The sequence below is a fragment of the Sebastes umbrosus genome, chromosome 9 (assembly GCF_015220745.1).
Source record: "Sebastes umbrosus isolate fSebUmb1 chromosome 9, fSebUmb1.pri, whole genome shotgun sequence".
In the NCBI taxonomy this organism is placed as follows: Eukaryota; Metazoa; Chordata; class Actinopteri; order Perciformes; family Sebastidae; genus Sebastes; species Sebastes umbrosus.
The window spans coordinates 21,600,945-21,621,872 of NC_051277.1; the positions used below are offsets into that span (position 1 = coordinate 21,600,945).

The window sequence follows — 20,928 nt, forward strand, 5'->3', positions numbered from 1 at the left end:
ACAATCAGGGCTCCAGGTTTATTGGCACTGCACTGCAAAATCTTAGATGGATCAGCTCCTACGGCTAGTATTGACCCTTCTTGCTCTGGGTTAAAGAAACCATGCAGTTGTCCTTGGCCTGAATAATCATTTGCAGAGCCCGTATCAAATGTAGATATGAGTAACCCACATTGGTGGGCAATTATCTAAACAGAACACAACAGTTCCTCCGGGCCAGAAGTATGGCTCTTATGATAACGTGATTTAGATTGTCTTTGCAGTGAGTAGCATACATCTAAAAGTGGGATTATGTGGGTAATTTACGATGCAGTAATGTCTACAATTTGGTGGACATTTCCTGCTAGGAATAGAGAAAATTAATTCTTGCGGTTGTAATGTCCCTGCCATGCCCCCCCCCCCCCTTCCATTACAGAAACTAAAACACAAACAGAAGTATCCTCATAAACCATACAAAGCAAGGCCTTTGAAGAGCTGATCATCCTGAGGACAAACACTTAGCTATGCACCATTTCAAAAAAGCAGCGAAGCCTTGCACTGAGTGCATGTAATTCGCCACTTTCATCCACTGCATTTTGAATTATGTTTTTCTGCAGACACAGATTAAAAATTCAGATCAACTTGTCCAGAAGAATGTGAAATTATTTTTTTTTTTTCAATAAAACGAAAGCTGTTGGGGCCTTCCGTGTGAAATGTAATAGCCTTGTGCATTTTGTGTGAGCATGTACAACATGTGCTGTAAGCGGGCTGAGAAAATGAATCTTTTTCGTGGCCTAATAAACCAAATAACAGCTTTAATTTAAGGTAAGTAGGCGGTGGTTCTTGTTGAAAATTGAAAGATAAGCTTTATCATTGGGTGTGAAAGGGCTCCACAGCATAATACATATACCAAGCAGAGACATGACCCAGATGCCGCCTGTAAAATTAATGAGGTAATAATGCATTAGGGTGCCTTAGCATTTGCAGCAGTTACAGTAATGTGCAAACACAGAGATATTCAGGTAAAACTACGGTGCTAGACTTAATATAAGAACGGGAATTAATTCATCTGATCTAAAAGTATCGCAGTGCGTTGCATCATATACAGCAGTTCTGCAGCTTCGCCTCATCCCTCGAGGATGTGCTTTAAAATGTTGCATGTACTTTTTAAAACTGGCCCCGAGTCGTACGTCTTAAGAGTCCTTAATTGTGATTGATGTTCAAATGAGCAGAGATGAATTTGGAGAAAGTAAAGTGTTAATGAAGGCAACAACGCCCAACACATTATTCTGATGTTTCTTTTCAAAAGACCTCCACTACGGTACCTGGCTTCCATTCAGAGCGTTCGCAAATGCCAAAAGCACAGTGGTAGACTGATGCTATTGACATGCAAATGTCTGGTAGTTGCAGAGAAGTGAGAGGTGCCAAAGTGTATTGTTGTGTGACAAGCAGGATTTCTGAATACATAGCTGAAAGCCGAGTTGTACACAAGTGCGCTTGACACAGCAAAAGCCCTCAGCATCTTTTTTCTTATATGAAAAAGGCAATAATGGATTCATGAACATTATGGAGTGGGGCCCTATTTACAGAAGGAGCACAGGGTTACGGTGGCCTAATGACAACAGATTAAATGAGGTCTGTCCACTGTACATGATGCTCAGGAGTTTTATGAGAGCATAATTAAGTTTGGAAGCGACCTGACAGTGATGTGCTTTTAACTAAAGGTCAACAGTAAGCAGCGATGTGAGCCACACTTGATTACTATGTATATCACAACATCAAAAAAAAAAAGATGCTGCTGCACTAATGAGGGGGTGACCTTCATCTTCAGCGTAAACAAAGAGCAAACAGACCGAGCCACATGGCCTCTATCAGCCGTTAATAAGAGCCGCTTAAAGAAATGAATAGCACTTTGATATCCAGGACTTTATAGCAAACAAGCTTTGACAGCTCAGAGAAAGGTTTTCCTGCAAAACTTAATCTGAGCTTGAACATGATATGTATAACAACTAGGACTGTCAATAGATTAAAATATTTAATTGTGATTAATTGCAAATTAATCACACATTTTTTATCTATTCAAAACGTACCTTAAAGGGAGATTTATCAAGTATTTAATACTCTTCTCAACATGGGAGTGGGCAATTATGCTTGCTTTATGCAAATGTATGTATATACTGTATTTAATATTGGAAATCAATTAACAACACAGAGCAATGACAAATATTGTCCAGAAACCCTCACAGGTACTGCATTTAGCATAAAAAGTATGCTCAAATCATAACATGGCAAACTCAAGTCCAACAGGCAACAACAGCTGTCAGTGTGTCAGTGTGCTGACTTGACTATGACTTGCCCCAAACTGCATGTGATTATCATAAAGTGGGCATGTCTGTAAAGGGGAGACTCGCGGGTACCCATAGAACCCATTTTTTCATTCACATATCTTGAGGTCAGAGGTCAAGAGACCTCTTTGAAAATGGCCATGACAGATTTTCCTCGCCAAAAGTTAGTATAACTTTGTAGCGTTATTCATCCTCTTTCGTGACAAGTTAGTTATGATATGGTTGGTACCGATGGGTTCCTTCGGTTTTCTAGTTTCATATGATGCCAGTATCTTCACTCTAGCTTCAAAACTGAGCTGCTACAACCTCCGAAAGATCGATTGCGTTAATGCATTAAAGAAATTAGTGACGTTAAAATAAATTTGCGTTAACGCGTTATTATCCCGGTAACTTTGACAGCCCTAATAGTAACTAGCAGGGGTGGGGCGGGGAATCGATAAAGAACAGTATCACAATATTTTGCGCGGCAATATTGTATCGATACACAGACATCTAATATCAATCTTTTATTATACAATCTATTAACCTCTTAACGATTCACTATTCTGTCTTGGGTTGTAGTGGGCTCAGTCTTAAAGCTAGAGTGAAGATACTAGCATCATATGAAACTAGTAAAACTAAGGAATTCATTGGTACCAACCATGTCATGTTAGCTAAGAATGCTCTTAGTTACACTAAATTTTGGCAGGGAAAACTGGCATGGCCATTTTCAAGGGTGTTCCTTGACCTCTGACCTCCAGATATGTGAATGAAAACTCTGAGATGAACAGAGTGAAAACTGTATCTTATTAGATAAAACAAATGTTGACAAACTGCATAATTCGCAGTTGAAAAACAGGTAATAAATCACAATACATCTTATCGCAATAAGATGTTAATGCAATTTAATATTAAATCGCAATAAGATCGCATCGTGATAATATCGTATCGTGGGGCCTCTGGTGATTCACACCCCTTGTAACTTGCATCAGAATGCCTGAATACAGATCTATGAATGTAAATAAAAAGCTACAAAATACTGTATAATAAAAAAAATATAATCCTTTCATTCCAATAACAAATAATCCACATTTATGAAATGTGACAATCGGAAATGTAAATGCAGTTTGAGCGTTTACATCTTAATTCATCACATTACAGGCTCATTCAGAGCTACAGCCAGGTGGATTTAGAGGAGATGCGGAGGGATTAGTGAGGTGATATCAATCACCACAGTTGAAGCACCCCCTTTATCCAGCAGCATCACAGCCTGTGGCTGTTTCCCCCATTGATCCCGGGCTATAGGGCTGCAGCTAAAGGCTCCGTCTTCCCTTCAGGGAATCCTAAAGCTTCTGAAAATAGCTAAATTTGAGGATAGAGTCAGATTTATCTTCAAATTTTGACTTAGACTGAGGTGTCCAGATGTTTGAGTGTTAGGGATTAGATAAACAGGCTGCGTTGCTGTAGCTAGGTAAAAAAAACAACACCAGAACAATGTCCTGGAGGCAAAGAAGGCAGCTGTTTTCCTCCAGTGAAAAGCAGCCGTCTTCCTCTGCTCATTGCATGTTCACATTGATATTCCAGATATTATTAGTAAGGGCCGGAGACTCCAGATGATGATGAGCTCCGAGGGACATTTTAAATGACAGTGCCCTTTCTTGAAGGGAGAGAGTAAACAACAGAGGCGACCAACGCTGTCTTGTTACTAATACTCATCTGCATTTAACTGAGGGGCAAGGCCAGGAAGACAGGATGTGACTTTTCAAATATGAAAGAGGGGGTTGAGGGGGGTAAGGCTGAGACATGCCTCAATATCACACATGGAGGAGGGAACACTGTCCCCCTGACAACAGTCCTCTGGGCTCGCCCTGGCAGATATGTCTGCTCTCCATTCACTATTTCTAATCCTGTCTGAAAGCCTATCTTGAATGTCAGGCTTCTTCCTAAATTGGCTCGCGTTCTTAGTGATTGATTAAAGTACTGTAACCCAGCTTTATCAGACCGCCCTGAACTCTGCATTTCTGCCAAATCTATTAGGTAATGCATCTTTTGTTATTGCACCCCCCATCTTTGGGAAACGCACAGATCCATTTGTATATGATACAGAATACTGAGTTGTACCTCTGTGATAGCGCAGATCAAACAGGGGGAGAAGCCTTAAGCTCACAACAGTTTGTGACAAATGTGCCATCCCAATTCCTGTTTCATTATTCAGCGGAAATTGGCTTAAATGTCTCACCAGAGTCCAAAACAGTGTGTTCAGTGATATACTTAAACACATTTCACAATCCCCATTCCTCCTTTTTCTAGCGTTTGACTGATACCACGGTGGCACTAACCAGAAACACGTCTACTGTATGTCCCATGACATTGAGCTAACAATATGGCTATAATTCATGAGATCTAATGCTGTAATATCCCCCATGCCATTGCACACAGAGGAGAGAGGAGAGGAGAGGCTGCCCTGATATTACTGCTGACGCCTGAGTCCTAGACGTTGCACTTAGAGTGTCTCCTGCAGGACATTATTCAAACACACACACAGGCACTACAAAGTCCACGAGACAGGAGTAGGCCACTACGGTACACACACATCCTCAGACACTGCGGCTTACCGAGGGCACTCAAGGTCATACAGCGAGGCGCCGCTCGTACAGGGTTGTCACCGCTTTCTAAAAAATCCATGATATTTTTTCCGCATCATATGTATGAACTACAGCAGTGGGGATGAAAAAGACTCGGCACAAACACTCTGCATACTCTGGGTATGAATTAAAATCCCATTTGTGTACTTTAAACAGAGTGGAAGACCACATTAATGACTGCACGCTTTAGAAGTAGGCCACGTCCAAACACTGCAGGCAAATTTGGCCTCGGGTTGTCTGCGCTTCCTCAAAAACTGCACACAGGCACGCACCGTGAGCCACTACTGTATCTCGCTTCCTATTCGGTGCCTACTTTGCAGCAAAAGGAGCCCAGAGCAACACATACAGTAGATACTGTACCCGTGATCGTGCATCCCAGTCTTACACATGATGCATCATTTCCGAATCAATTTTGCTCTCATGAAACAACTTCTCTCATCTGCCTCGTTTTTTTGTCGGTGGAGCAACGATAAACATCCTCCCTGTTCCATGTTTCATTAGCAACCTGAGGGGGGAAAAAAAAGGGTTTTCCTCCAACATCTGGATGTTAGCTACCTTGAGTGAAAAGTCACATCGGATCAGATCCCGCTACATCAAATGCAACTTGAGGGCACATTATTTATTCATTTAGCAGCTGACATCCAAACCATGCCCTAAACGGTGACACTTTGAAAAACTATTCCTCTGTGCCAGAACTGTGCCGATACGAAGGGGGCTCGCAGAGGGAAGGGTTTTTATGTTCCTTTTACCAGGCATGAACGCAGATAAGACGGGAACAACAAGGCCATTGTTGTTTTCTAGCTGAGGAGCCTTGGAGCTTCTGTGAGGAGCAAACACAACAATGAAAAGTGCCTCCATGCCTGCTGTTAAATTTCATGTGACTACAAGGCCTCGCCGCAGTTTTCATACCCACTAAAAGCAAAAGCCCTCGGAGCCACAATGGCACGTAACATATTACCAATACTCACCCCTGTGGTGAAGAAAAAAAGGCCTGGCTGGCACAAATACCGGCCGGTGTAGGTTTTTCAGTTTGTGTTTGTGTGGGTGATTTTTATTGTCCTTTTTCATGTTTTATGAGTTGGCAGTTAAAAAAATGGTGAAATAAATCAGGAGACACTTTTCACAGCAGGAATAGAATCCGTCTTTTTATTGAAAGGACTAAGAAAGAGGCAAACTTTCAGGAACAAAAACATTTGTTAATATGACAAATTATCCTTTCTGTCTTAGCGCTAGACTTCTTTTCTCTTTTTTATCCTTTGAATAATTTAAAAAGCATCTGTATAGTGTAGGGCTGTCAAAGTTAACGCGATAATAACGCGTTAACGCAAAAACATTTTAACGCCACTAATTTCGTTAATTTCCCTAATTTGATTTTTCTGAGGTTGTAGCGGGCTCAGTTTTAAAGCTAGACGGAAGATGCTGGCATCATATGAAACTAGAAAACCTGATGAATCCATTGGTACCAACCATGTCATACTAAATTAAAATAACGCTCCAAACCTACGCTAAATTTTGGCGAAGAAAAACTGTAATGGCCATTTTCAAAGGGGTCCCTTGACCTCTGACCTCAAGATATGTGAATGAAAATGGGTTCTATGGGTACCCACGAGTCTCCCCTTTACAGACATGCCCACTTTATGATAATCACATGCAGTTTGGGGCAAGTCATAGTCAAGTCAGCACACTGACACACTGACAGCAGTTTGCCATGTTATGATTGGAGCATATTGTTATATGCTAAATGCAGTACCTGTGAGGGTTTCTGGACAATATCTGTCATTGATTTGTATTGTTAATTGATTTCCAATAACAAATATAGTATATATACATTTGCATATAGTCATCATATTTGTGCACTCCCATGTTGGTAAGAGTATTAAATACTTGGCAAATCTCCCTTTATGGTACATATTGAACAGATACAAAATGTGCAATTGATCATCGACAATCATGCGATTAATCCTAATTAAATATTTTAATTGATTGACAGCCCTAGTTATAGGGGTGATCTAAAGAGGGGTACGATGGCAAAGATTGCCCCCCAACTCCAGAGGTTAGCATCAGTGACTTGGTATGCAGACGTACCCCACGAAGGAAATCCATATGTGATGGATACGAAGAAAAGGTTTTTGGTGAAAGAGGAGAGACGCCTCTGCGCAGGATTAAGTGCTTTAGATCTAATGATGAGAGAGGGCCTGTTTTTATTTGTTTTCAAACAGGCATTTTGCTCTTGATGGAACGGCGGCTGTGTTCCGTCTCCGGAGGGTACAAATGCTCATCAAAGACCTGGCTTTGTCAAGCAATCCATAAACTCTTAATGCCACATAGCACAAGGTACTTGCTGGACAAGTTCAGGGAAAGAGCAAAAAATCAATGAGAGACAATTTATCCCAATTTACAACGTGATTATACCGTTTTATATCATACACTTTTTGGTGTTTGATTCTGAAAGCATTGAGGGACAGCTCATGTTTTAGGAAGTCGGCCCCTCCAGCTCAGAATTCCTTGGTGGGATTCTCGCTCTTCCTATCAATATCTGCGGCGGTGGCTGCCAGAAGATTTGGTAGCTCTGGAAGCCCGGGGCTGTAAATCTGGGCCAGGGGTTGTGTGGGATGCTCAGATAAATGGGTTGGGCTTTGTTTTATTGCAGCGCTGCTTGTCTTAACTTTCTGTGTCTACCAGGGATTTAGAAAATTTGCTACTGTCCTTGGGCCTCTCTCTGCAACAGCGGCTCTGAGTCGGGTTTGAGTCAGCCCTGGTGCCCCAAGATTACATAAATATCCTCTATGAGGCATTCGCCACTATATCCATGCTCTACTGTTTTGGTCGCTTTTTATCTTTAGCTGCGTTGTGTGTTTTTTGCGTGGGTACGGGGTGCAAGTCTCAGATTAAAAGCGAAACTAAGGATCTTCACTGAACCCAATTTGACAAGTCCTTTCACACTGTGCTGAACAATTAAAACGCAAAGAGTAAACATTTCCTCAATGGAGGATATTCGGCTCTCAAGTCCTCTCTGCTCTGAACCTTTGCTAATGGATTTGACTAAAAAGACCTTTACACGTGACGCAGCTGTTTGTCATTCGTGTGCAGCAAAGCATCATTATGAAGGAAAAGTGGGCCACCGAGACACAAAACGCAATTATCCCCGAGGAAATATGTCACATTTCCGACATCTTTTGTGATAAGGTTTCCTCACTCGTGCTTCCTAATGTCTTCTTTCAAAAAGCACAGTGGGAAACAAGGCAAAGACGTGGCTTATTAGGTCAGGCCTGGATTCCTTTTCACACACCGATCATGGATCTGCTGGATAAATCACATGGGTATCATTAGAATCAACCCTGAGGACTCTTCGGGTGCAGGGATTAAGTGTGTGTGTATGCTGGGTAATGACTTTCCTTTAGGTAGTTTTTCAATAGCCAATCAAGTAAAATGGTGCGTAGCAGTAGGGCAGTGTTGCTGAAATGTATTTTACAGTTCTGATGCCTTTTGCAATGTAAAATTAGGGGTATAAGAAAATATCAAACCACATGAGTTTTGCGATATTATGTTTTGCGATACTGTATCAATTCTTCAGAACACTATATTTTGAATTAACCTCTTAAAAATCTGGCCACTATTCCGTCTGTCAATGGTTGTAGCTAAGTTTTAAAGCTAGAGTGAAGCTAATGGCATCATATGAAACTAGAAAACCAAAGGAATCCATTGGTACCAACTGGCATGGCCATTTTCAAAGGGGTGAAAATGGGTTCTATGGGTACCCACGAGTCTCCCCTTTACAGACATGCCCACTTTATGCTAATATCATGCAGTTTGGGCATAAACCATGTCGTTTTTTTGCATGCAGTATAAATGTGCTATTTTCGTCTATTCTAAAAATGGTGTATTTGAATATTTCTGCATACTCGGGTCTCTAAATGGTCTTGGAATTGCATAAATTGGGTATCACTGGAAAGCTGAATCTCTTGTGGATCCAACGAGTCTAATTGTATTCATGTGTGATGATGTTAGTGCTCACAATAGCCATTTCACAACGTGACTTTTTTTTTAGTCAGATGTTATGCATATGGTGGTGTGTCTTCATACTATGAGTTTTCCTAAAATTCAATTTTTTAAAAATCCCAATATATCGCCTTACATACAGTATTGCAATATATAGAATCGTTACCCCTGTCATGTATCGTATCGCCAGATTCTTGCTAATACACAGCCCTATGTAAAATGCACAATACTTCTTCCTTTCAATAATTTACTTCCGATGTAAACTTGGGAGATATCTTGGTCATACAAATCAAGAACAGGCTCAAAGAATGTAAATTCAATATCCCGTTTGGTGAATTGTTATTCTTCAGCAGCAATAGCAAATAACTCCATACGACATCCCATTAGTTAACATATTACTGGGTGCCAGGCTACCAAAAAGGCTTCAACAATAAATGCCTATTGTCGCTGTTTGCTTTGGAGTTGGGGCTTCTGTGGAATTTTAAATGCACGAAATGTGTGCGAGGCAGGTTTGGATTGAAAGAGGATGTGATTAAAGAGAATACGAGATGCCAGTGGATTCTGGGGTGTCAGAAAACCTTGAATCATTTAGTAATTTTCCAACATGACAGGGAGATCTGCCTCAATCAAAAAATCTTCACATAAAAGAGGGAGCGCGGAATACCATTCGGTAGCATTTGTATTCTGCTTGTTGTTTGTGTCTCGCTGTAAAAAATAGATGGTGAAGCCATCGTTGTCCACAGCATGAATAAAACAAACGTGGCAGATTTTTTTTTTTGTTTGACTGGCTTTCTCCAGCACGGAGCTCACTTGTCAAAAGGCTTATCCGGGCTTACCTTTCTCCAACCTAACCATTTTCCTCTTGTTTCCTTTCAATCTCAACTCTTCCTTCTGTCCTTGCTCTTATCCTCTCTGATCCCCGCTCCATTCCTGCTACTCTAAGAGAACCATTTCTATCCAACAGTATCATTTCACTCTTCAGCTTCAGGACTGAACTGCCCACCACTATTATGTCATTCAACACCTGCACTTAAACCCGGCTGAAATTCACAGTGGGCGCAGGCTGAAAGGACCCTATGAGAGACACTACAACTCTGGAGTCTCTCGTCCCAAATCTACCTTCCTGTTGTAGAGACTCCAGAGACAAAAACACATTCCAGGACTCCAAAAAAAATGTTGTATTTAAAGTGTCACACAACTTTTAGTCTATGGAAATACTGTATATTAATAATCACAGTTTAAACTGCATCCCACATAGTTACAGCATTCTACAAATAATATGCGATTATGGATTTTGGAGCGCATAACTCGGGCAGTTTTTGCAAAAACCCTCAAATCTGTGCTACTTAAAGGATCAGAATAGCGCCTCGAGGATCGCTCTAGTCTTATGCATTCGCCCACATCACCAAACTCCACGGAAACAAAACTTTTTCTAGATTAAAAACCAATGAGGAGAAACCCGTCAAAAAATCTCAAGCTCCTGCCCCTCACACTCACTTTTCCACTCAAACCATTGTCATAGTGACCTACAGCCACCAATTCATCAGAGCCGCCGTCTTGGGAGAGTAAGCCACAAGGCTATTTCTGTAGTGACCCAGATTTTCAGGTGGATCTAGATCCGTATCAATGTAATGAGCTGCAGCGAGTCAAAGAGAACATATTAGGTCAAATGAACTCTATTTAGCAAAAGCTTGACACGTATACACTCTCACAAAATATTGAAAATAATCAATAACTTGAATGTTCTATTATTGAAGCAGTGCAAAGCGTGCATGTTGCCTTCAAAACCCCATCAATGCCAGAGAAAACTCCCCAGTCTAATTTCCTTTCTTGGTAATTTTGTCAGATTAATATCAAGTCAATTTCCTGGAGCCTGTTCTTACACAAAGTGATGGCATGATGATGATGGTATCATTGGGAGAACGCTGTAATTGTGGAGGATGGCTGCTTTTGGGAGGAATACGGGCACAGATGGGCCCCGAGTTTGATGGAGGTATTTCTCTGTCCTCAAAGGCTATCAGGAAGCATTGCCAAGCTGGCAAGAGATATAAATAGACTACAGTCAGGAGCAGGTCTACATGTACGCACCAAAATAAACCCATACTTAAGCAGGTGCTATCCTTTTAAAAGGTAGATGGTTTACAATGTCATTAAGGCACATTTAAAAAAGCTTCCACACTGTAAGACACAATAAGAGATTCTGATTGGATTTGGTTGCTTACTATTTACTGATCCATATATTGTTTTACTCACATATCCTATTAAGGTTACTACAACTACCGCAGGACACAGTGGACGTCCATCAAAGGGCTAACACACTCACACACACACACATATCCACTCACACTCACATATCATACCTGCAGGCGATTCAGGGGCTCCAGTCAACCTGATTTGCATGTATGTGGAATGTGGGAGGAAATGTGAGCATCAGTAAAGACAGAGATTCCGCTGAGGACACCAAGGACACTATTGTTTTGAGGAATTTGGGAGTTTTAATGACCCCTCCTCGGGTCATTCAAACCTTAGTTTACATTTTACAGTTTTTTTAAGGGCTGATTCTGGTACTTTTTAGAGTTTATATTCTACAACTTGACTGTTTAAGGTCAAAAAATTAATTAAGGATTTAGTAGTTCTCCACCAGAATTGTATCCCTGGCATCAGTGAGAAGGTTTAGAAACATATAAAGAGATAGCATTATAAACACTCAGACTAACGTTGGGCGATATGATGATATATATTGTTAAAATAATATAAAAATGTCTATCGTATATATTTTTCTATATCATTTCTAACTTGATATATGCTAAGCCTAAATTTATATCCTTTTTCTCTATAATTTCATTTAAATTGTTATGTTCATTTTGCTCTCTCTGAAAATGAGAAAATACATTTTATTTGTCACGTATTTAATTCACACAGAAGTATACCATGTGGTTATTTCATATAGAATACTTTTATTTATTGAATTACCAGAAAACCTGCTATGTTGTGATACATATTGATATCGAGATATGAAATTACCTATATTGTGATAGAAGATTTTGGCCATATCGCAGAAGAAAATCATCATTCACTTTTTTTAAAGGGGCGAGAATTACATTTCTACGAGAGGGTTGGGTTGCCGTGAGAGAATTTGGACTCAGTGCCTCAGGATTTCTAAAATTCTGGCTCCGGCCCTAATAGAAAACAACATAGTCCACACAGGGACTAACCAAAGTTCCTTTGGTTGACTGAGCCATCACAATCTTGTGCTTTGCATTCACGATACACATAATATTTTTATTTGGTCTCCGGGATCCTCAGGAGCCAAAATAGTGAGATGAAAAAATAAAAGCTAAATGGGCAACATCTCAGTCGGCCAGAGCTTTGAACAAGTCACATCTGTGGCTAATGCTTTCTCCGTGTACTGTCACAAACAGAGGTCAAAAGTGCGACGGAGACTCTGCCGAAAAACAGATTATAAATAAACCCTTCTACATTATTTACATCTGAAAGAAAGAAAGAAAGAAAGAAAGAGAGAGAGAAAGAAAGAAAGAAAGAAAGAAAGAAAGAAAGAAAAAGCAGCATGACACAGACGCTGGACTCAGTTGCAGCACTGATTTGGTTAAATCTAATATCTAATCACATCTCTTCAATAATGGTGCGTGCGTTTGTGTGCAAGTGATGCAAGGAAAAGAAGAAACTATACAAAAGAGTACAAAGCAACTGTGATTCAAGAGTCTACTTGTGCTGCAGGAGTCTGTGAGTATACGATGGCCAACCAGTTTCAGAGGAGACTTTGTGTGTTTGAGTGTGTGTGTGTGTGTGTGTGTGTGTGTGTGAGTGTGTGAGGAAGGATCTCTATTAATCTCTTGCATTACTGCAGTCATTTCCACTCTCTTCATCACCAGCCACATGTGCTCTCTGTGAGATTTAAAATATTTAAATCTGTAATCTGTCAGCATTATGAGGTTAACACACACACACACACACGCAACACTGGGGTCCTATCCGTCACCACGCTTTCCACTTCACGTGGCCCCCACGCATACATCACAAGAAACCTGACGCGGCCCCTTTTGTAACTCTGGCTGGGAAAAGACTTTGCGACCGGTGTCTGCGATTTCTCAACAGCAGTACACAGACATGCTGCTGGACCCCAGAGAAAAATTAAGGGAAATGCGCGCAGCAGAAAAAAAAAACAAGCTGCGGCAACTGCGAAGCTCGAGGAAGTCTCTAATTGTTTCCCCAGTGAATGTGACCCAGTGACTCTGGAGGAGTTCTTCCTTGTTCTTTTACTACGGATAAACCAGCATTCATTATTGATTTGGTGGCAGAGACTCTTACACAACACGGTCTTATGAGTGGGCCTAAGTGTTTTGTCAGTTTGGTTGCGCAGTTGCATTAGAGCCTCACTAATACACCCTGTTTCACCTTCCTCACACACACTGCCTTATTTTCCTAAAACTCTGAATTAATAACCAAGAATGAATAAATTGAATGGGATTAAAGCTTGAACGACAGTGACCCATATGTGAATATTAGGTTGATGGAAGACACTCCAACGTAGCCCATTTAGCCAGCTCCATGTCATGTCTTCATGCGACAGGCTTTTACTAAGCTCCTTAAGAGCCTGCCCCAGGGGGATCTATGGTAGGCTGGAGGTACTGACTCAGGCCTTATCTGCACTAATTTACCCCATGAATTAGACGGAGCCCTCGCTCCTGTGTCCTGCCAGACCCACACAATACTCACTCCATGTTAGGAAAATGAGGAGAGAAAGGGGGCTTAGCGATTGCTTAGTTGGATAAGAAGTGGTGGAAGTGACGGGGGAAAAGGCACACTCTGCCACGTCGACTTTACCTGGACAGTAACGTTCATCCGCGGGATTTAAAAGTGTTGATTCCCTGTCACTTGTCTGTCTATTCTCTGGGTGGATTAAGCGGAATAAAATGCAATTTGAATCATATGGATTAAGGTGAATTTTTTCAAAAACAAACAGGCAGGGTTTCACCCCCCGTCAGCCGCAAAGTACGGACAGAATGACTGTTTCTTTGTTCCTTTCAGACTTACCTTAAATGCTTTTTGACAGACAATTTAAAATTCAAATGAGCTGGCAAAGCTGCAGGATTTTAGAGGACAGAAAGTGCAGGACCACAGAAATCTATACATAAATTTGAGAGTTAGATGTTTGTTATGTCGTACCGCATGTGAAAGTGGACTGGGGCTGCAGCTAGCGAATATTTTCATTTTTGATTAATATGCCGATTGTTTTTCTCGTTTAGTTGTTTGGTCTATAAAATGTCAGAAAATGGTGAAAAATGTCTATCAGTGTTTCCAAAAGCCCAAGATGACGTCCTTGAATGTCTTGTTTTGTCCACAACTCAAAGATATTCAGTTTACTGTCATAGAGGAGTAAAGAAACCAGCAAATATTCACATTTAAGAAGCTGGAACCAGAGAATTTTTGACCTTTTTTTCTTCAAAATGTACTCAGACCGATTAAACCTGCAGTAGGCAGAAAGTTCTTGGCATCATTGGGCAAAAATTTCATAATAACCTTTCAACATAATTCAGGTGCTCTGAGAGAAAACTAGACTTCTGCACGTCCTCATGGCTCTGTTTTTAGGCTTTAAAAATCTATCCGGTGACGGGAGACTTTGACCAATCGCAGGTCATTTCAAAGAGAGAGCGTTCCTATTGGCTCTTTATTCAACAGGCAGTTGTCAATCACTCGCGAACTCCGATCAAACAGTCAAACCAGGCAGCGCTGATCAAATATGAATCAATATTCTGTTACTGTAATGCCTATTTCTCACGTAAAATGTTAACAGAAACATCTTGTAGTGAACTGTTTAGCTGTAAAATGAGAAAGTGTGCCCCGGCTGGTTGGCGGTGCTTGGTATTTCCTCAACTGATCTCAGCATAGCTGCTGGGTCTCAAACTTTCTCCTTTTACAGCTTACCAGTACACTACAAGATGTTTCTGAGAACATTTGAGGTGAGAAATAGGCATTACAGTAACAGAATATTGATTAATATTTGATCAGCGCTGCCTAGTTTGACCATTTGATCGGTGTTTGTGAGTAATTGACAGCTGCTCAGAGACGGCAGGATCCAGCTTGGCTCTGATTGGTTGTTTTCCTCCGGTCTGTGAAATCCTGCAGATGCCATTAGGAGCACCAGAGGACACAGAGGCACATGGTTTTTTTTCCGATTACCTGTCTCATGCACTACTGTCAGGATATAGTGAACGTTTTATAAACATAGCTTTTTTTTAAAATAATATTTGCTCCATTTCTACCCACTGCTGCTTTAATCAATAATCAAAATAGTTGGCAATTAATTAAATAGTTGACAACGAATCGATTAATCGTCGCAGCTCTAATGTGGACTATGCAAATCATAGTCTGCAAATAGGTGTGACACTTTCACAAAGCAAAATCAATACGATGTAAACAAACTTGCATACACTGCTTCAGTGGATTGATTCCTGTACGCCGGTTTAAAAGGTCATTCATGTCGTTCGCGTGTTTCACATGAATGAAATGAGCTGAGCTCCATCCCAATCTGAGCTTATGCAAGTCTACAGTACAGCTTTGCATCTCTCTCCCTATCATGGCAGTCTGCCGCCCCCACCCCGCGCTGTCTCTCTCCATCCGATGCATTTTTAAAAAGTCCCCTTTTTAAAAAGGAAAACAATCGAAAATAGCTCCTCACCGCTGCCGCATATTTGGTTACGCATCCTGATTTTAACTCAGCAGGCTTCATCCCCTGTCTGTGTGTTATCGAGTGCTAGTTTTATAATTAATAAATAAATAGATAACTTCTGGCAGTCAGTGAGTGGAGACATACTGTGTGACATCTGCTTTGTAGTTAGAATGGCGATGTCCAAAAGTATCTTGTTTACTAAGCAGACATTGGTCTTTGGCAGGGAAACCTGTTAGTCAGGGGAGATGTTTTTGGGCCATGAACAATGTAAAATCTCTGCTAAATATGTTATGTGCAGTAGACTTGAGGCGTATCTTTGTGCCTCAGGCCAAAAGCATTTTGTTAGTCAAACAAAGACTCTTTCATCTTTTCACAGATTTAACAAATACGTCTTATTCATTATTAAAAACAAATGTGACACAAGTGTATCTGGTGAGTTGTCGCTCGTTTCGAGTAATATTTACAAAAAAAAAAAACAATTCTGTCACAAAAGGTGTGATTTAATGATGATGAAAGCGCATTCTCCCGAGCAAATAGGAAGAGACAAGTTTATCCTCCTTCATTAGTCACTGCACATCCATGACTGTAGCCAGATTATGAAAGAGCTCAGCTGACACATCATGATACACAGTTTGACGTGGGTTTAAAATACACAATTGTTGGGGCCAATTAAAAACCTCAAGGACCTTTGAATCATTTACATGTGAAGTGGTAACATAAAGACAAATTTCTCTCAACTAAATGAATCTTCCTCTTGCACTAACAGAAGAAGAGATAGTTTAACTGATTTGCGCCCACTTAAGTTTTTTTAGTGGAAGTGTTCTCTGGGCTTGTCTAAGCACAAATGTGAAGAAATTTTCAAAATCAGTCAAACCGTTTGGCTGAAAAGTGAGTTTTTCTTATCTTACTATATCTAGTCTTCGGCCACATGGGACTACCGTTTTTGCAATAAATTAAATTATATATTGTTGTCCCATGTGCCGAAATACTAGATACAGTATAATAAGAAAATGACTGTATCTCAGAAACTACAAGGAGCACAATCAAGTATTTGGTATCTATCATAGACTGTATAGATAGATGGGCGACACGTCTCCACTTCCTCCCAACTGTACAGAAGTGAAGCCAAGATATCCCGGATATGGGAGCTTACATCTTGAGATTTTGACGTTATTTGGAGCCAGAGTCTTCACAGTAGTGATCGGACGGTGGAGCCGCGGTATCGAGGTCACCCGGCCAAACCAACGGCGAGCCGAGCGTGGCCGCAGCTTGTCAGCGAGAGAGACTCACAGCTGCCAATCATGACGTCTTACCTCCTTTTTTATAGCATCAAATAACTGATTAAAACCAAACTTGTCAGAAATATGAACACTTGAACATACATCAGCGTAATAAGAAACTACTAAAATGACAGAAATCATCTTTGGGAAAAAATATTCAATGTGTACTTTAACTTTTTAGTTTGGCACATGTCCCATCCACTAACATGGAGGGGGCGGGATTTATGACCTATACTGCAGCCAGCCACCAGGGGGCGATCAAGATGTTTTGGCTTCAATTTTGGGGAGCTGTCATAAATATATGCACACATATGCAATGTAAAAAAAATCATATGGAGACCATTTAAGAAACACGATGTTAGCGTTTTCCCTAATTTTTCACGAACCCTGACTAAATAAGTGTGATTTTTCATGTGATCTAAAAATTCCAAAGTTGTACCGTTAGATACTTCCCCAATTTGGTATGTCTGTACCAAATTTCAAGACTTTTGACCAATCAGAACAAATGTTGTGGCATTTGTCCTTATCATACTAAATATAGTCTTTGAGCACAAATGGGTAAAAGGAAGTCTGCATATACTGTATGTCTGCTATGTAAGACATTTCTACACACTGTGTCTTTAAGAGCGTCGGCCATCAAGGCCAATGCAATCGTGTATCTTGTTTGTGTCGTAACGTAGTGAAAACTAATATGCATTAAATCAAAATTCACCACAACTGCCTATTTTCTTTTTGTGTGTATGACATTGCGAAGTGGTGAAAACAGTGCAAGAACAAAGACGGGCCTTTCTTCGGGTGTGGGATAGGCAGTGATGGGACATATTTTCAGAAGGTCAGAGGTATCCATTTGGGAAATTATTCAGCTCCCGCTCCTGCTGCTCCAAGACAACACGTCAAACACAATGAAGAATATTAGAAAACACCAAATAACCTTCCGCAGCCTTTCTCATATGTGCAACAACACGCCTCTGCATATACACAGAGGAGCACGAACACGCGCTCGCTCGCACACCTTCCTTTCCGTCCGAGCGTCTGAATGTGAGAGCAATAACGAGAGCAGGCGGAAAGAGGAACTGAAGGCTAACAGAACAAGAGGGCTCTGGGGCCGACGAGCGGCTCATCCATGTTAAGTCGGGCCAAGGCGTACTCAGGTGTATTCGCTTCAGGTCAGGACGAAGCCTCGCTGACCTTTGCGGCAGACGGGGAGTCTCATGGAGCTTTTCTTGAGCAGTCCTGAGACTCGCAGGGTAAACAATAGACTCAACGCTGCACTTTGAAATGCTAGTGTGTGCGATCACACGTTGACCACTTCTTCTCCGCGGCCCCCAAGGCTTCACGTCCAATATGTCCAGCTAATGAACACATCGAGCATGCAGCGCTTCTTGGTAATTATTCTCCAACAGCTGAAACTCATGATTGTTACACGGCTCAAGCACGAGCCCAGATAATTTCAGAAAAAAAGAATGAAGAGTGAAGAATGGATATTAAAACAGCAGGGAAGCTGAAAAAATAGCACTTTGCTGGACTGGAATACAAACTCTGAAGGGCCAGAGAGAGAATTCACAAGCAGCAGCAGCAGCAGCAGCAGCATGCATAATCCTTCACATGATATTGAAGACACACATACAATATAAATGAACGCAATTTGCCTGCAAATCAAAATCCAAAGAGTGCTAATCAAATTTCATAGGGTGGTTTTTAAAGAAGCGTGCAACAAAAACTAGGAATTCTATGAGTCTGTGTTATTATCACCCATTAAGGGCTCCTTTCATCAATAGTGTGGCGCGCATGCCAAATAAAAGGCTGGATCGCTTCCTAAATGCTTAGGTTTCAGGGACACATTGCTTATTCAACCAATCACCATGACAACTCTTTGCTTGACATTTTTCACTCCCTCTTCGGGATTCAACTCTCACGGTTAATTATTCTCTCTATACCATTGACCACAATGAGACTATTTATCCTTAAGCGTCTGCCATGTGTCCAGGAATTTCAAGATGGGAAGAAAGTAGACACAAGGCCGGGATCCTGCAGGATCATGACAGTGAAGGTTTGGATTTATACTCTCTTCTTCAGTTTTGTGCATGGGGTTGCTACAGCTGTCACAGGAATTACAAAAGATGGGAAAAGTGAGGTTTGCCATATATGAATTCAGCAGAGTCATGGAATCAAGGCAAAAGATCAATGATGAAAAGAGGTGGATTTATAAGCTGCTACATCAGAAATAATTTTCAGTGATGAGCAGGCATGAAAATAACACCGATAAGTACCAAATCCACAATTTAAGTGCACTCCTTTTTTAAATGACACAAAGAAATATCCATAATTAACCAGAAAAAAACTCCCACTGAATCTCATGCATTATAATTAAGCATTCAAACTGAGAGCAAGAGCTATTTATTCGCCCAGAAACCACCAAAAAAGATCAATTAATGTGCAAAAAAAATAGGAAAATGGGGATCCCCATGTAGATGCTTGTGCACAGATCACCACAACAGATGGAGATGGAGGTAGCCTGCTGCAAAAACTGGTGCCAGATCCCACTCACATTATTATAGCCTCTATATATAAATATATATATATATATTTATATATATATAAATATATATATATATATATATATATATATATAAATATATATATAAATATATATATATATAAATATAAATATATATATATAAATATATATATATATATATATAAATATATATATATCTTAGATCTGATGTCATCCTCCTAGGCGATTTGATACAGTAGTCTTCTGTTTAATTTCAACTTTAGAGCTTTGCAATTTCATTTGCCTAAAGCAAGTCACCAGGCTATTTCATTTGTGCGTTAAAGGGAGAGCAATAAGAGAGAGAGAGAGAGAGAGAGAGAGACAGAGAGAGAGAGAGAGAGAGAGAGAGAGAGAGAGAGAGCCTGCGCGTCACTGCTCCATCACGCACACCACAAGATGTCTTTATGCCCAAGTAACAAGTGCTCTGAGCTATGATCACATTATGTATTTAATGCATTTTGCAGTGTTGTTTTTAACACATTACATATGCTCCCAGGCAGTGTGTTGTTGGAAAAGACGCACACAGTTCTCCAGCCTTCAGTTCAGCTCCCTCTCTGCCTCTAATGAGTCTCTGGCTATATAGTCCGTTCCAAGTCACAGAAATCCAAATGCGTTTTGGGAACTATACAGCCTGTCTACGTGCTGCGCGCCGGTGTGCCGCACTAGCGTCGACATCAATGCCACTCTTTATATTAATAGACAAAAATACTTAATAATTAGAGTCCAAGTAGCCCGATGTGCCTGTTTCCTTCCTCTGTGGAACTCACTCCCCCACGCTGCACACTGCCTTGAGATCTCTCTCCTCCAGCTGCTCCTCAAGTATCATGAAATGACTCACCTGCCTTGTCGAGATGTAAATCCCCCCATGCTTTGCTTTTCTGGGAATAAAAAAAGCAATGTTTCACTGTTTTCGGGATCTTTTCACTTGCAGTCGGGTTTATATACTCCAAATGATCCGTCCAGTCTGCGCGCTGCTTCGGTTCTTCTTGGATGACCTTCCTTATGAAGCGGTACCGTCTCTCATTATCCTCCTCCAGTGCATTTTCTCCCACGTTAGTATTGTTGTTGGTGTTTTTTCTCCCAGCAGAAAGCTCTCCTCCTCCTATAGTCCGGGTGCGTTTGGTTTGGATGCTTTTTCTGCCTGGACTCTCTTCGACTCAACACGAGCGTCGCGGGAGCGCGCGGCGCGATCCCGGTGCTGGATATATTCGGGAGCGCCGATTGGAGATGGAGAGAGGAGAGAGTTACTAAGGTAACCAAGGGCACACGCATCCTACATGAGAAGAAGGATGGAGGAAGGAGGATTTATACCTCCCAACTGCTCTGCTCTGTATATGACAGGTCATCAAAAAAAAGGGATTTTTTTTTTTTAATGTTTCACTGAAGGGGCCACACTTCACTGTCTCTCACATCATCCGAAAAGGTAGCATTCTTTCTTTCTATAGAGGGTGGCTTG

At 41.0% G+C, this 20,928-nt stretch overlaps 1 protein-coding gene across 2 annotated transcripts in view; it reads right to left on the minus strand.

Moving 5' to 3' along the window:
• Window positions 1-20,670, minus strand: part of nlgn3a (neuroligin 3a) — a 148,711-nt gene extending 128,041 nt beyond the window's left edge. Inside the window, exon 1 of one of the 2 annotated variants that reach the window (XM_037779984.1) lies at window positions 20,311-20,670. The gene's annotated coding sequence lies outside the window, so the exon portion shown is untranslated. The remainder of the gene's footprint in view (window positions 1-20,310) is intronic. The other variant, XM_037779986.1, reaches the window with a different exon arrangement.
• Window positions 20,671-20,928: the final 258 nt, after the last annotated feature.